This window comes from Haliaeetus albicilla, chromosome 20, assembly GCF_947461875.1.
Source record: "Haliaeetus albicilla chromosome 20, bHalAlb1.1, whole genome shotgun sequence".
Lineage (NCBI taxonomy): Eukaryota > Metazoa > Chordata > Aves > Accipitriformes > Accipitridae > Haliaeetus > Haliaeetus albicilla.
This window is the reverse complement of record NC_091502.1, coordinates 21,190,143-21,207,145: the sequence shown is the minus strand read 5'-3', so window position 1 is coordinate 21,207,145 and position 17,003 is coordinate 21,190,143. Positions and strand designations below refer to the sequence as shown.

The 17,003-nt window shown below is 36.3% G+C and overlaps 1 protein-coding gene across 25 annotated transcripts in view; it reads left to right on the top strand.

The window, feature by feature from the left end:
* Window positions 1-17,003, top strand: part of DLG2 (discs large MAGUK scaffold protein 2) — a 1,018,165-nt gene that overhangs the window by 391,569 nt on the left and 609,593 nt on the right. The window lies entirely within an intron of this gene.

Below are 17,003 nucleotides of genomic sequence, written 5' to 3'. Positions count from 1 at the left end.
TGTGAGAAATAAGTGAGGAAAGGAAATAGTTTCTGGATTGCTGCTTCATAGTTTTGCCAGTTTTTGTCACCAATGCTCACCTAGACCCAAAAGCACCTGTTTCAAGTTAAAAAAATATTTGCATGAATGCTTCAATAATTGCCAAGGTGCTGTGGCATATAAGAAGCCTCAGCTACATACTGATCAAACTGAAAACAATTTGGGCTATTAGGAAAAAAATTTGGCCTCACCTGACTTTTGACATTTGAGGAAGTCGTTATATTGCCATGGTAGTCAATGGAGGGGCTCTTCCTGAATGCAGTTCTTCTAGCCTGTTTTGGATGTCTCCTTTAGACGGAGGTGGATCATGCCCTGAAAAAGATTGTCTTTCTCCACTGTCTAGACATTCTTTAAGGTCAAATAACTTAATGTAAATGTCTAGACTTTAGATATGTCATGTGGTCAGGAAAATTTCACCTTTATCCTTTTGAAATTTCTTTTTACTGTCTGTTGACCTTGCAGAGATATAATCTATCTCTGAGGTGTAACAGGTAGGACCAACGTGGGATACAGGACAGGAACACTAAGTATATTTATGTTGAATAGTGCTGTTATCATGGACCTGAAAAGCCTGACAGACAAGAGCATTGTTGAAGCTGTTTGTTGGTGGTTTTTTTATCAAAGAGCTTTTTCTATAGAGGAGTTGTCATTGAAACTAGTAGTACAAAACCCCTCCAAATTAAAGAAAAATACCAGTGAATCTATTGCACCAGGATACTAACCTCCATAAATTTCTGTTATCAAAATATTCAGTTTAGTTTATGTTGCATTCGTGTTCTCAGTTTTCAGTGTATGACCTCCTGCCACTATGATAATAGATGTGTGAGAAACTTGATATTTTGGTTGTTTGCCAGCTGGGTCCTTTGCAATCTCAGGAGGAAAAGAAGGCAGTTTAAGATATCAGGATAATGCACACTAATGGGATATTTCTGGTAAACGTAGTCTAAAGTGATATATTGTTGATGTCCAAATTGCTATCCTTTGATTTCAGAGTTAACAAGACCCTGGCATAAATAGGGCAGATGACAATTCTGAGTGACCCTTGCACAGCTCTTTGCCAGCTGGACATCAATTTGTAATGGTTTAGGATGTCTAGGTAATTTTCCTAAATATAAGGGCCAAAAATATGTGGTGCTTAAGGTGGCAACCCAGGATGAATTCAGTAGCAAGTATAATGGATAAGAACTCTTACGATCTATATCTGGACACTCAATTTCTGCCTCCTAAGATTTTGAGAAAAGTTTAACGAAGCTTATTTCTTGGTTTATTTTAGATACACATAACTAATTTTTGCTGCTTTTTTGTAACACCAAGAAGAAGAAGAAATGAAGCTAGTCAATCACTGTTTAATTAATCGTGTCATTTATTCATGCGAAGATGAACAAAAACTCTGATACCTCTTCAATACTGAGTGGCACACAGTAGGAGGGAAGTGCTGTTTGCTCCTTAACAAGCCCATATGGTGGTAGGAGATCCAGTGTCCCTACTATGCAAACAGCACTGAATCTTTAAAAGCATGCTAAACAACATCTGCCAGTGATAAAATAAGTAAAGCAGAAGGCTCATTACTTGATAACTTTCACCTAAGTGCCTTAAAAAAGGAGGCTGAAAAGATCTGTTGGAATATTTTTTAAATTCTAGAGAGATGGAGTGTGAGTATCATGTTGCAGAGCAGGTTAGCTATATGTCAGCCCTGGAAAAAAATATTGGAAAGATTAATGAGGACTTAGCTAAGAAAGCAAGCATAAAAATAAATTAATGGTAGGAATAAATTAATGATAGTCAGCATAGTTTTAAAGCAAAGCAATTATGTTAGATAAACTTCATTTCAGAATGTGAATTTGCTTGATGAATGGTCCTAGATGTTGTTTAGGCTTTTATAAGGCATTTGATTTAATTTTACATTGTGTCTAGTATAAATAAATAACAGTATACTTTATCAAAATAATATTCCTTAAGAACTGACATCTCAAAGTACTAGTCAATGAGAAATGACCCTTACACAGAAATTTTGAGGGGTAGTCTTCCACGATTTAGAATTGGATGTGGACAAAACATTTCAGTATTTTCACAAATCATTTGGAAGGCAGCATGAATTCTTGGATGGTAAAATTTGTGGACGAAACAAAGATTGAAAAAGTGGGAAAAAAGAGGATGCAGTAGTCAGACAGAGCAATCCAGTTACAGTCTAGCCTAGTAAACAGAGGCCACTCAAACAAAATTATTATTACCTAGAAGTATTACACAGCCAGAAGGAAGCAATGACAGCCATACATACACAGAGGAGACCCCTACAGTGGAAATAAGCAACACTGAGAATGTTCCAGAGGAAAGAACAGAAAACTCAGCAGGGCTTATACTATGAACTTTCAATGTTAAAAAAAAAAACCAACCTAAATGTTAAGAATAAGGAGGTGGTTTTATTTTATGTGCAACAGTGAGGTTTTGGAAATATCGTGTCAAGTTTTGGAGTCTATACTTTTAAAAGATATTAAATATATATAAAGAGAGGGAAAAGAGGCTAGAGTGGAGAAGAAAATTTCCAGAGAGAGACATGACTTAATGACACTGTATTCCTGTGGGGACTTGGGGAATAAGAGGATTCTTCAGAGAAGCAGAGAAAAGCAGAATACGTAAAAAGGTGAAAGCAAACAAATGCTGGGCAGGCATTTTTAGCAGTGAGAATATAGGACAAACTATCAAGGGAAGTGGTAGATCTCAATCTCATTATGTTTTCCACATTAGATGCTTTTCTGAAATAGATACGCACGCTTTAGTTTAAGACAAGTTATTGTTGTCAGTGTTATGTGCTGCAGTACCTTAGACTAACCTCGAGGATCTAATGATACTTTCTGCCTTAAACCCTGAATCTTCCAGGTTCCTGTTCTTTGCTCCAGCAGAGTCAGCAAAAACTTCTCCAACACAGGAATGTGGGATTAGATGATATAGTTCAGGGAGATTCAACTCTTATAACTAATGCATTTTATCAACTTCTTCCCTTCTTTCCCAGCCACTAGTTCAAATGAAGAAAAGTGGAGATGTATTACTTGGTCTAATGAGAGCATTTACTTCCTCTTTACTTCCTTCCCATAGATGAATGGAGGCTAGCACTGCTTTACTCATTCTATGTTTTCCTTGCTCTGAGATTCGCAGCTTGCACTTTAACGCAACCATGAATCGATCAGACTCTATGGAGAAGCCAGAAGGCATGCTACATACAGCTACCTTTTGAAATTTTGCTGTCAGCCACTTACCTGAAGAGGCTTCTCAAAAAAATAAGCGACACCTGTATTCTTTGTCATCCACACTTCTGTTATTACTGTCCCAGGGAAAAAAAGTCACGTTATGAAGTCCTTAGGTTCACTTTGTTGTGCTTTTGTTGGAGATATGTGGTTTTCTTTTTTTTTTAACTCCATAATACACCAGATTATATAAAAAGCTCAGTACAGCCATCTCCTGGCCTACATGTGTGGAGGATGAAGTTTGAATCCTTCCAAGATCATTGATTTCTAAATTAATTTTCCTTCATTGATTTGTAATCTGGAGTAGCTAAATTTTGATTCAAACGGCAAGGTTTGGTTGAGAGGGTTTGATGTTGTTTCAGTGCTGTGTGACTGTCTGCCGTCTACATCTCAGTGATATTTTGTATGACTGGTTGAAAATCGGGTGGTCTTTAAAATGAGATTCTAGACTTAAGATATTTTGATTCAATTCCTGATTTTGCAACTAGTCTCTCAAGTGATCTTGGGCAGCTTTCTTCATGCTCTTTGCCTTTGTTTTCCTACCTGTAAAAGAGAGATAATGTTTTCCTTTCTTTTGAAAGTGCTTTGAGAAGCATAATACTGCCTGAAGAGTCTTCAGGCTTTTCCTATCTGTTTTACATATAACTAATTCATTATTATAGAACCATTACACATATTATCAGGCCCATGAATGCTGTGTTCTCATAGAATAACATTCTAGAACATTTAGAGGTAAGAAGAAACTGAGACACCCTAGTCTACAAGTCTATAGGTGCACTGATCAACCCCTAGAGAAAGTGTAATTAAAATTAGCTTTGTTTTGTCCCCCCACTACAGCCCATTATAGCATTTCTTTTCTAGCTCCCTGCTTTGACTTGCAACTAAAATAAAGAGTCTTTGCTTATTCCCATCCTACTTACCCTGTATCATTCACTGGGAGGAAGTGGTTCTCCCCTCTGATTAGGTAGGGATGAAAGGGTCCATTGTTCAACTGTGAACTCTTCCAAAAAAAACGTTTTCATGCTTTTTGTTCAATTCACCAGCAAAGTCTGTCTTTGTCTTAACATCTAAAAAATTCAATGGCTTAGGTAATTAGGGGTCTTAGACCCCTACATTGACTTTGGTCAAATCCTGATGAGAACTGTTGAGTAATGGTTTATGTCTGTTGTCTTGTTTTACACTTAGATTGGAAATTCTCTGAAGCTTGGCCACTCCATTTTTTCATTCTAGATTTGCTGAAAGCCTTCAACAGTGGAATGCCAGTCCTTAACACTGACACTGAGAGGTTATAGCGGTGGATATTGGGCTAATCAGAAGTCAACATTCTTTCCATAGTCTTAAATTTTCAACTCGGAAAAGGGAACTGAGCTCCTGTACTCTTCATTGTAATGCAAAAAATGCAGTAGAGAACATAGAGTTTAAGTCTCAAAACCTGATTGCATTAAAGTGGAATTTCTCTGATGTAGAGATCCACCTCCTTTGTGTTCTCATTTGTGGCATATTTATTAACTAACATAGATATTTAGGTTTCCCCCCTGCTAAGTTTTCAGAAATGAGTCTTTGCTCTTGCCTATAAACCCCTATAGCATTATGAACTCACTTATTTCTCTGTGAAGAATTTTTATGCTGAAAATATTGCATGGGTATCCGGAGGTCTAATTTTGCCTGCAGTACCTTTTTGATATTTATGATTATTCATGAGTAGTAGAAGAGTTGGAGGTGCACTTTATAAATTTATTTTCCCTTTCCTTATGGTGTCGGTTGATGTTCCCTTGTGGTCTCTCTCATGGACTTTGTCAGATATTGCTCAGGCAGTCCAGCTTATCACCACTATGTAGTTGACCTTCCAACCTCACAAGCTGAGAAGAATTTGCTTCCCCTCCCATTCAAGCAAACAATAAAACTTCAAAAGACTTAAATGAATCCAAGATATTGCCCACTATTTCTAGATGAACAAACACTTACAAAGGTAGACAATGTTTGAGAGGCTTTATTACCAAAGATCTTTCTTCTGGTTTGAATGCTACTGAAAATTGTCTCTGTTGTTAAGAAACAGGAATTTATTGATATTAAAAAGGGACACTATTTGTGGGCAATTCTGTCAAAGTGAAAGCCTTTAAATTGTTGGGTGGCTTCTATTAACAGTCATCATTGATATTTCTTAAAATGTTAGAAAAGTAATTAGGTAAACTGTCTGTAGCGGCCCCTGCAGACACATTTTATTTGAAGTGATTTATTTCTATATTTGACTTTCCTGCATAAAAGAGTGTTCACTAGAGCTTCCAGTCACCAAAACTGAACCCTAGAGTCTTAAACAATCTTACATCTTCTTTGCAATCAGCAGCAAACGTAACTGCTGGTTTTAATCCTCAATTAAGTAATTCTTACATACTTTCCTGCAGAGGTCTAATATTACTATCCAGATAATGTAAAAGAAAACTGAATATACAAATAGTAGTTTTGCTCAACAAAGCTGAGGAAAATAGCGGTAACCAGTATTTTGTATTGCTTGCCCATGTTATAGGGAGTAAAGTGCGTGCTGGATCTTGAAATGAGTTTTTAAACTAGTTGTTCTTGATTTTTTCACTCCTGTGATGTAATGCAGCATGGGTTGTTTAATTTACAGCAACAAAATGGTCTAGGGTTAAATGTTACAGAGGCAATGAAGAGGTTGTTCTGCTTTTAATTGATGCTGTGACCTACATTGTTCCCCAAGGCACCACAGACTTTTTCAGAAAAGTCTCCTGTTAATTATAATTGTGCTCTGTGGTGCTGGGTCAGTTGTCATTTCCATTATATAAACTTTAAAAACTAGCGGGGGGGTAGTTCAGTTATTTTAAATCACATTAGGTAAAGATTTGCCATTGAGGCTGGTAGCTTGGATATAACTGTTTTCTGAGATGACGGTGCCTTCAGTCTCACAGTCCCTTCTGTACAAATCCCCATAAATTTTGAGAGCTCCAGGAGGTACCTGCATAGCTATGCAGTTGCTGAAGGCACTTCTTGCGCTCTTGAGAAACAAAGCCAAAAGTGCTGAATATTTGTGTCGGCTTAAATTCCCATAGCCTCCTGTAGAGCAAATGTGTGGTCCTGACCATCCGCTAACCCTGGTTTCTGGAGTAAACTCTAACCTCACTGCACTGCTGAATATACTCCGTATTTCCTCCCGGAGAAGACCACGTCCGTTCATGTGTGCTGTGGGTCCCTGTACTGTCTGCCTCACCGAAACAGTGAGATGTATATCGGTAACTTGGATGAAAGATGCCTCACGTTAGTGTAAAGAAGTCAGCCCTTTTTAAGGAAGAGGAAATTTATTTCTCAGCCCTAGCTAGTAAAACTTAAGAGTTGCCAGACTTTAATTATAGACCTTCTGCATTCCCATTCTTCCATAGAGAAGCTTATGTGGTCAAGGTATAATATCAGAGGTTTCTTTTTCCCTCATGACAGACATAATATTTTTTAATTTGTATTTATTATTTTAATATCAATTTACTCTGGGTGGGGCTAAAGAACAATTGGCTCCATTATGACCTGCTTACTTGAAACGTCTAGGATTTCTTGATTGCTTAGGTATAAAGTCAGCTTAGGTTAGATAAGCAGCTAGCTATCATGAGAGCTACAAGGGCTTCCCAACTCTGAAAGACTGACCCAGACCTTCCGAGGATAAAGAATCAAAAAAGCATCATTCTTTATAATCTTGCAAGTTATTGAACAATCTTTAAATTATTGTGTGAAGTCACCATTACACAGCAGTAAGGAGCTGAGAAACTCAGCTTCTGAAAACTTCAGAAGCCTGAAGTCGTAATCTGAATTCACTGTCTTTTCAGATCTTTTAAAAATTTTGCTGCTAAGGGTCATTTTCCTTAAGAAACATAAGTGCTTTGATTGCTTCTGGAGACAACATCCTGATTAAATACTGTAAAATGTTATTTATTAAAGTTAGAAAGTTGGGATATCCCTGACCATTGGGAATGATTGATGTAATTCTTTTAGCTCTGAGCTTAAATTCAGAAATTAGTCATAATTCACCTTGTAGCTTAAGGTAAAATAGTTATTGCAATGGAAAAATCTTTCTGAAAAACAAGTATTTTATATCTTAAAGTGTACTCTTATGTGCCTTTACTTTACATTGATTCCTGCTGCCTCAGTAGCTGTCCTACTTAATTTTGTAATTTATTCAATCTCCAACTAAGGGATTGAAATTATTTTTCTCCCTGCTTCATACTTGCAAATCTTCACCAATTCAGAAAAGCACAAAGAATGTTGTGAAATAAGAGCTATATAAACAGTGTCTTTAATTTTATTGGTGATACATGCTCTTTCTGTAGATAGCCCAAAGCCTGTTGATTGTTTACATAAACTGTTTATAGGAGGTTTACAGCTACAAGTGGAATTCTTTTCATATGTTATTGAGAAAGAATTTCCCAGGGTAAAAGTGTTCATGATAAAATTAACTTTACAGTACAGAGTTGTGTTTCATGAAAGCTTATGTCAAATTGTACTTTCTTCTTTCTTGGTGCAATAGAGAAATGTAGAACTCTCCATAACATCAAGTGACTATGTCTCTGAAAAGAAAATGTTTGGTTTAAATTTTTTCTTGATGTTGGACTCTAGTTAAAAAAATATTTTTAGTCAGACCCTTTATTCAGTAAAGTACTGAAAAGAGATATAGGAATTAGTAGACAGTTTGGAGAATTTTAGAGAACAAAAAGAAACAGGTTAAAATAAAGAGCAAACTGATTAACTTGCCTGGCCTCAGCTTCTACCATGGGAGACTTTTTCTACAATGCCTTTTGCACCCAACTCCCAATAACAAAAAAGCAGCACTTTTATTTTTTTTTGGAAAAAATGATTGTTCTTGCTTACAAAAAACATTGTTACTGATTGCATTACAAATGAGGAATGAGTGAGTTCAGTTTAATCTGTAGCTAAAGACTGTAGAAATTTTAGACATCAAGAAGCAGTTGAATCCCACAAAGCACAGACAATTAATATACCCTTCCATGTTCAGCATCCTGAATGTGAGCCAAACACGGTCTTTATTCCACCTCTATTTAATAAAAATTAAAAAAAAAAAAGGCTCAGTTGTCTAATTCAGAGAAAACCTAAAGAATTAAAAAAAAAATACTTTTGCTATAGGTTGGTCATCTACAAGGCAGAGTATATTATTGAGAGATAGAATATGTATAGCTTTTTCACTATGTAAGCCTTCAGTACTGCTACAGGTTTTAATTGTCATTGAATGAGTTGACTTAGATCTTCCCACACACATATTAAATTGTAATGTGTTTTGCTTATCTAAGAACAGTTACAGCTCACTTTGGCCATAGGTATTTGAAAACTGCAGGTTTTGTTTTGACAGATAAAATTTCTCCTAGTTACATATTTATTACCTTACAGATGCAAGCAAAACACAGCTCATTCTTCATTTCTGTCCCATATTCAAAGGTTTCTGCCCCTTCTAGTGACCTCTGAAGGCCTCCATCCCTTTAGGAACATGTGATTCAGCTCGTTGAACTAAATTTCCAATGACCAGATTCTTCCATTTTGCTTAGAAGTTCTGTCAAAAGAATTGTCCTTTTCTTAGCTTAAATTGTCCTTAAGCTTAAACTCCACAGAACTTCTGGATCCCAAACTTTCAAAGCTCCCTTTGAAGGTTTCTAAAATAATAAGGGCCTGAAATTATTTCTAAAATACTATAGGTCCTGAGCCTCCTACTTTAACTTTGAAGTTAGTTCTACTTTGAGAAGGAGTTGGACTGCATGGCAGAGGTCACTTCCAGCCCGAATTGTAAATCTAAAATTCTATGATTCTGTGACTTTCACTGAAATTAATTAGGGATTGATTTTGAAGAGTGAAATTATAGACTGAGAACTAGACATCGTAGGCATCCAAATTTAAAAATCCCAACCGCTCTTTCCTAGCCACACCTCTGTCACTCTTAATGTTTAGTTTCAGCTTTTCCTTTCCTCGGTTTCATTTCCACTCCTACAGTGCTAAGCTGCTTTTTTTTCTGGTAACTGAAATATTTGGCCATTTCACTTTGGTTTTGCCTTCTCTTCACCTGATCTTGCGAAGTCTCTGTTGGCAAAACCACACCACAAACTTTTTGTATCATAGTGATGTCACTGATGGTGCAACTTTCCAATAATATTTATGCAACACAATGCAAGAATTGGAGTAAACTTTGGGGGATTATCTTTTCTAATATAATTTGCATCTACAGTTTAGGTAAATGAATCCTTTTGTGAGATCAATATATAAGCCAGAACTTGTAAAAAAAAAAAAAAAAAAAGGTCTATTTTTCAAGCAGTTAAGGAGTTTTTCATTAATCAGTGCTAACAAAGTGTGCAGAATCAGATCATTCTTTCAGAGATTTTTTTCCCTGCTATGTTTATAGCTGTTGTGAAAACTAGGAACTAGAGTGTAAGACAATAGTGCCATAGGAACACAGAATGAAAAGACAGACCCTCTCCCAAATAGTTTCCAAATTAAGCAGAGGAAAAAACAAAAAATAGGTGAAGTAGGACAGAAGAGGTATAAAAACATGTTAAGAAAGCACCAACTACTGACAATTTTCAATTAATTATTACTCCAAAGAAAGATGATAAAGGAGTAACTTTGTGGGATGTTTTGCTGTTAGATTTCAAGTGCCGTTCCTGGGAAGCCGGTGGGAAAATGAACTTGCACAAGATCCAGTTTTACTCTGCTTTTTGGGAAAGCTTTGAGCCCTCATAACACGTGCAAAAAGAGTAGGTGTTCCCTTACAGAAGGGGTCCAAAAGTACATACTGGAAGTGTCCACAAGGGCATTTTCACATGATCTTAGTGTACCAGATGCCTTGGGACAAAAGGGATAAAACATCTTCCCTGTCCATGCTGAAGAATTTGTTAACACCGTTTTTACCTCTGCAACGCAACCTTATGGGGAAAAAAAAGTTCTTTCCACTGTGATGGATGTCGGTTGCGCTCCTTGGGCCAAGGGGTGGTGCACCAGCCTGAAAGCATGCTAGCCACACTTCTTCTAGGTTCTCATGCTTCTGGTAATAGCTATTTTTCATTTCTTCTGCAGATGAATTAACAGGGCAATTTCAAGCAGTAATGGGGAAAAAGCTAGATCTATAATAAATGGCTAAATCTTACTCACTCTTCCCCAGTGTAACGGAAGGAAAGGAGAACTATAATTTGGAGATGATTGGAGTCTGGTATCAGCAGGTAGAAATTTTACCTATGTTTACAGAGTATAAAACCCTTCCTATGACTTTTGAAACAACCGGATGACTTCTTGAGTTCTGAGTCAAGATATTTTTTTAAATCTTTTGAGGGTTTACTATTTGCTGCTCTTCTACCTAGTAATTCAGCAGTTTAAATTAGGTAATTGCTGAGCAAATTCCAAAGTTGTTCTATGAAGGTCACCACTTGCCTTCTTTAGCTGCTGGGAGAGAGGCAGCTTTTGAACAAGTAGTTGATCTCAGAGTGAAACCTCTCTTAGGTTAGCTTTCTAATAGCACTGCTAACTTTTTTTCCCAGATCTGTATATCTGTTGGTAAAGAGGATGACTTGGGATGAGAGAGTGACAGTGGGTATATTGGGGCAGAAGACAAGGAGAGATTGATGACGAATTAGAGAAACGTAAGTGAAAAAGCTCTCTAGAGAGGCACCATATGGGGAAGAGTGAGTCTGAACAATGTGAAAAAGAAATGGGAATGGAGGGAAAGGAAGAAGAAAGTGTTAATAAATTGCCTATGGAATAAGTGTCTGCTGTCTGCTGAGTAGAGGATGTATAATGTTAACTGGTTAAAGTTCCTTTCCTCTTGCTTTTTTAGTTTTGTGTTGGCTATATTTCATAGAAATGTAACAGTAATCTGCAGCAAGGCTAAGACTGAACCACGTCTAAATCCATAGAGTGGCTTTTATTCTTTAACATGGGAAAACCTCTAGAGAAAGAGGTGAGCTGTATTTTGCTTCTGTCTTAGAGCAGATGACACCAGCAAATTCACGTAAGATGCAGGTTTGAAAAGTCAAGTATTATATCACCTAGTCAAGCAATAATCTATTTTATTATATTATCTATCTCCATAATCTATCAGGTTTTCTGAAGAAACAGGACTTTACATGGCAACTGTGTATAAAGTCTTACAGTATCTGTGCAGCTGTGGTGGTATTTGAGAACCATGACTTCAAAATTAGTTAGTATTAGAAAGACTGTGAAGATAAAACTTAAGTTACGTGAAGCTATTGTACATAAGCACACTGGCATTTTAGTCCTAGAAATTAGTTGGGTGATATGGCACAAAGAGGCCCCATAAACTGCAGCAAAATACATGTTTTTTATCCTGGCTTAATATTTAGGTTAATAGGCAAGCAGAAATTCTCAATGCCCTACAGTGGTGTGTGTTGTGTAAGTCGTCCTTCATATACATCTGCGTTCATATAATGTAACTCATTTTGTTGGTCTTTTTTAATATTCTTTGTCTGATGTTTTTTCACATAGTGAATTACTCAAGATAAAAAGTAGGCTTGGTAAGTGCAGGCTTACCAGGTTCATGCAAAGGGGCTATTTCTGAAAAATCGATATAGAGGACATTTTTACTGTTTCTGCTGTTCTATGAATTTTCAGATCTCGTAAAACAGATTGCCTTCTAACTATAAACATGAACAGGCATCTCATATTCTGGTTAAATAACCCAAAGAATTCATTTTCCAAGCAACTGTCTGTGGTTCTTCAGTAACAGTTGGTTGAAGAACTCAAAACTGATATAATCCCTATTTTTAAGAGCGCATGAGAACTCATGCGCTTAACATCAACTTTTTTCTTTTCAGTGGGACTGGTTTTAGTGCACAGGCTATGCCAATGTAAGGAAACAGGCTATTGCAATACATTCTTAGATTGCTACAAATAAATATGTTTTAATTTTTTAAAGCTAATTGTAGGACAGAATAGCATGAAGCCCTGTCATTTAGCATTTGGTTTGTGAAGAAAACATGTAAAGCAAAATACAACTTTGGAATAGCTCTCCATATTACACTGTCCTGCAGGCCTTTGCAGGAAGTTAAGAGGTGTCACATAAATAACACCAGAATTTCTTGCATTTGATGTTATTGGATGGGCTGGAATATTACTTATTAAAAACAATGGATCTGCAGCTGTATAATATATTCACAAACCAGTGAAATTATTCGCTCAGAATAATTTGATCACCTTTTTTTTTCTTTCTTTCTTTCTTTTTAATTTTAAATACAGGTGCATGTGACTTTTCAAGTGCAAGTTAGGCCAAAGTTCTTAGGAATGGAGAGAAATATGTATCCTCACAGGCTTGCAGAGCATGGTTCAGAGACAGTCTTAAGTCAGGTTGTCTCTTTCTGTTGACTATGTAGAGATTGACTGTTTCTGTAAGACAAATTAGTATATAACCTTATACTGGTAAAAGAGTTGCTTAGTTTAGCATATTTACTCTGTTGGGAGAAGGCAAATTTGGGGTTCAGTCCTCTACTGTCTTTCCTTGAGACAGTCATCTGATGAAAGGAGAAATAATGCAGAATAATCCAGAGCCTTTTACTGATGAACTTTCTGTTAAAAAGAAAAAGCAAAATTATCTGTTTTGAAAACTGCATTCAAAACTGTCAAACTAAGTGATTAAAGGCTTGATCTTATTAGAACCTAACTAATGTAAATCATTTAATCTGATGCCTGAAACATTTGTCTTAAGCTTGTCATACATAGTTATTACAGGCTTATATTACAGAAATTTTCTACCACAATAAGCACTTCATCTACAGATCTGACAATCTGAAATCAAATGAAGAGTTAAATGGAAATGGAAATGATAGGTAAAGGTGTGATGGTCTAGATTACTTGAGCTGCCAGTCCTAGGCTAAACAAAGCTCACATTCCATTTCCAGGTGGAGGAGAAAATTATAATTTTCTTTCTTGAAGGATGCTTTGCTCAATGTAGCTGTTGACCAGCAGTCCTAATCATAGTGAAACCTTTTCTTCTTTCCAGGCTTTTTGTGAATTGCTGAGCACAAAATGACATTGTGTGTACACAAACCATCTGTTTATTGAGCCTGAGTACCATAAATACGCATGGTACTGCCTAGGCTGTCTGTAGATCTAATGGAATAACACAGTACATAATTCAGGGGAGGGAGATTCATAAGTAACTTGGGATAAAAATGGGTCAGCTTCATAAAGAAGCCATGGATTTTCTATTTGTTCATCTTTGTGCTTTTGTATTTCTTAGATATATATATTTTTTTTTTTAAGGGAGGGAATGTGAATGCTTTTCTTACCCTAGTGAGAAATATGAAGAGACAAAATTAAGAGGGAGTTACCTCTTGTGCTGTAATTTAAAGTTTCAAGTGCCTGCAGCCTCTGTGGATGCTGGGGTACCAGGAATGTCAAATCAGCTGTCTCCAAGGAATTAAAGGTGACAATGACTGATTAAATATGAAAACCTGTTTGTAGGAGACACATTGCGAGGGCTGTGTCTCAGTTCTCTTGCAATTCATCATGATAAAAAGTAGAGTATAAGGCTTTGGACAAATGGTGTCTCATTCTCTTAAAAAGGAATTCAGTTTTAATCCAATTTAATTTTATGAATCTTTGGCTTTAAAGCCAGATTTACTAGGTGACATGTATTTTTAGAAGTAGGAAGGTCCCACAGATTAGAAGCAATATTTTTATGGGTCTTTGGGTATTTAATGTGAAGGAAGTATAAATAGCTTTGTGGAGCAAGCACAAATTTTATAAGGTGCACTGAACTAGGTTTAGTGGAGTGTTGCTGAATACTGCAGCTTTGCTGGTTTAGCTATAAACTGTTCACTTAAAATTAGTCATTGCTGTCACAAAGCTTAAGATTTTCATACTGTACTATGTAGAGAGAGATTAAGGCCTTCCAATTGATGGCTAATTCTAGTCTGGTCATTTGTTTTCATCTTGTATTAATATGCTGACATTGGTTGTTCCAAAAAGTCAGTAGAGAATTGCACTGACTTCAGTATTTAGTGAATGCTGCACCTTTATTTCTGTACACATTGCCTTATTAGACTTTAGAAAGAATATTTTATTTGCCTTTAAAAAGAATATTCAGACAACAGTATGGTGTTAAATATCTTATTCCCAGCAGTCTCCTGGAGGAAACCGTGTAACTGTACCAGAGCCAAAGAGGAGGGCAATGCCATGTACAGCACAGCCTTGTAGTCGTTCTGAGCTGTTACTGGGCTAAGGGAGCCAGTGCCCTCTCCCACCACTAACTGGGACAAATGGACTCTCCACAGCTTTTCCTTCCCCGCTCACGTATCTCATTCCATTAGCTGGAGCACGACAGGATTCTGGAGTTATTTTAGCATTGCCAATGCTCAGCTTAGTAAACAAAATATATATTTCACTCTGGTGAAATTCTGGAGGTGAGCAAGCAAACCTGAGTGAAAGCATATGGTGAAAGGGAAGAGGTTAAAAAGAATCAATGCTAATTCTGACATCAAATTACATACTGACGCAGAAAATGAATCAGAGTAAACCATTTCTAGCACTCAAAAGCATGCTGATATAGGGACTGCTAATGAAAATTGGTCTAATAATTTGAAATGCATGCATATCAAATACACATATCCCACGCACTAAAATATTTTGAGTAAATGGAACTTCTATTGGAAATTCTAATCAATGCTTTAGTAAACATGTTACATTTTCAGTCCGATGTACACTATTTAGTCTATTCCACTGCTCCACTTGTGGACAACATATGAGGTTTTCATATTCCTCATGAATTACACTTAAGATTTTGATGAAAGTATCTTCCCAGATTAAGTATGTCGGTTGCCCATCTAGTTATTTGTCTTGAGAGCAAACTGTTTCTCATTTAATTGCATTTGGGTATCACTGCATTTGCTTGGTTTCAAATACCATAATTAAAACAACAATGGACATTGATTATGACAGACTTATGACTAAAACTTGTGACAAAATCTTACTAATCCCTTTTCTGCTTACTCAGGCAATTGGTGTCATTCTGCCTAAATCCTGATATTTACAAGTTTGCTGTCAGCTAAATAACACTTAATTTTTACATTGGTTGTAGCTGTACAGTTACCCAGCAGATTGAGTGTTCTTTTACTAGTATATTCTCATATTCGTATATTCTTTGACACCTCTGCATATACTATAAATACAGGGAGGGATGTGTGATGGTGTCCAAATTTGTCACAGAATACACATGTTAATATCCATTAAAATGTTCAAAGAGCAATATTCATCTTAGCCTCTACATTGAGAAGACATCAAAGCAGCTCAGCAGTCTCTTATGAGCAGCTAATTGGAAATTTCTGCTTGCTGTTTGTGTCATTCTGTCCTTTGAGTGAGATTTTGATCAACTACAAAATCTCACCCAGATTTACTATTTCTCTTTAATCCTGGGAAAGAGCTCAGAATGCATCACTTTATTTTGTGAATGCTGTCTGCTCATAGTGAGGAAGTTCATAAAAACCACACACTAGCAATTCCCCAAAGGCTAAGTCAATTAAAATATATCTCATTTACTGCTGTTGTACATATTGGGTGAACTGATGAAGAGAAATTATTTAATATTCATCTTAGTGAGGATTCTAGATTAATGATACAGCTTCTCAGTCTAGTGGCTAGACCAATTTATGTAATATATCCAAAACTCCATATGGTTGATTCCCTATTCCAAGACATGGGAATAAAGTGTTTACACTTTTCAGATCATTTTCCTAAACATGGAATTTTCTAACAGCAACCTCCATCCAGTCTTCAGCCTGTCTAGGCCATCGGTCACCTCAGGATGCAATACTGGATCCTCTTTTCAGTGCTTCTGCCAGAAAAACTGGGACTGCTATTTTAAGATGGGTATCTCAGGCACATAATACTGCAAAACAACTGTGGTAATCAATAAAACCAAACTCTCTGATATTTTAGCATGGTTTATATATAATTATTCCATGGGGCTAAAGAAATAAAAATTTTGAGTCTGATACCCTGACAGTATTTGTGGAATTGGACAAAATTTTTTCTCTTTTGGTACGACCTCTTTATTCCAGTGATATTTCTGAAATGATTTTTCATCTGTGTGAAACATTTCCAGGTGATATTAGTGAGAGGAACTTTCTTAATGTACTAGTCAGAGAGAACGGATGTGATGCTGCCAAAAGGAAATAAAATGGTAAAAGCAACTGAAAAAGTGAGGAACAGTATGAAAATTATAAACCAACCTTAACTACAGAAGTCTTCATTATACTAGCTATGATATATTATGTATAATTATAATTGGGAACATGTATTCCTTCAGATTTTTGTTTGCTTTTGCTGATGTCAAACATTATCCAGATGGTATAGTGCATTTTCTGTAATCACCTCCTTTTTATCTCATGCTTTTCCTGATCTGTATTCCTCACAGTACTTTTATTTCTTCCTTTTTTTTTTTTTTTTTTTTGCCTTAGAAAAGATATTATAATGTCCTTCATTCTTAGCCCTATTGCTGTACTTTTCTCTCCACTGGAACCATTTCTTAGTTCATAAACTTAATTTGTCCTTTTTTCTTAAACATGATTTTTATCTCTGTTTGCTGATTTCAGATTTAATGGCCTGAGTGCTTTAGAAGCAAATATTAATTGTAAAGAATAGTGCCTGTTATTGGTATCATTTTCAGATCCTGCAACAGTAAGGCTCGTATGCATAAGCTATATATATTTCACACATATG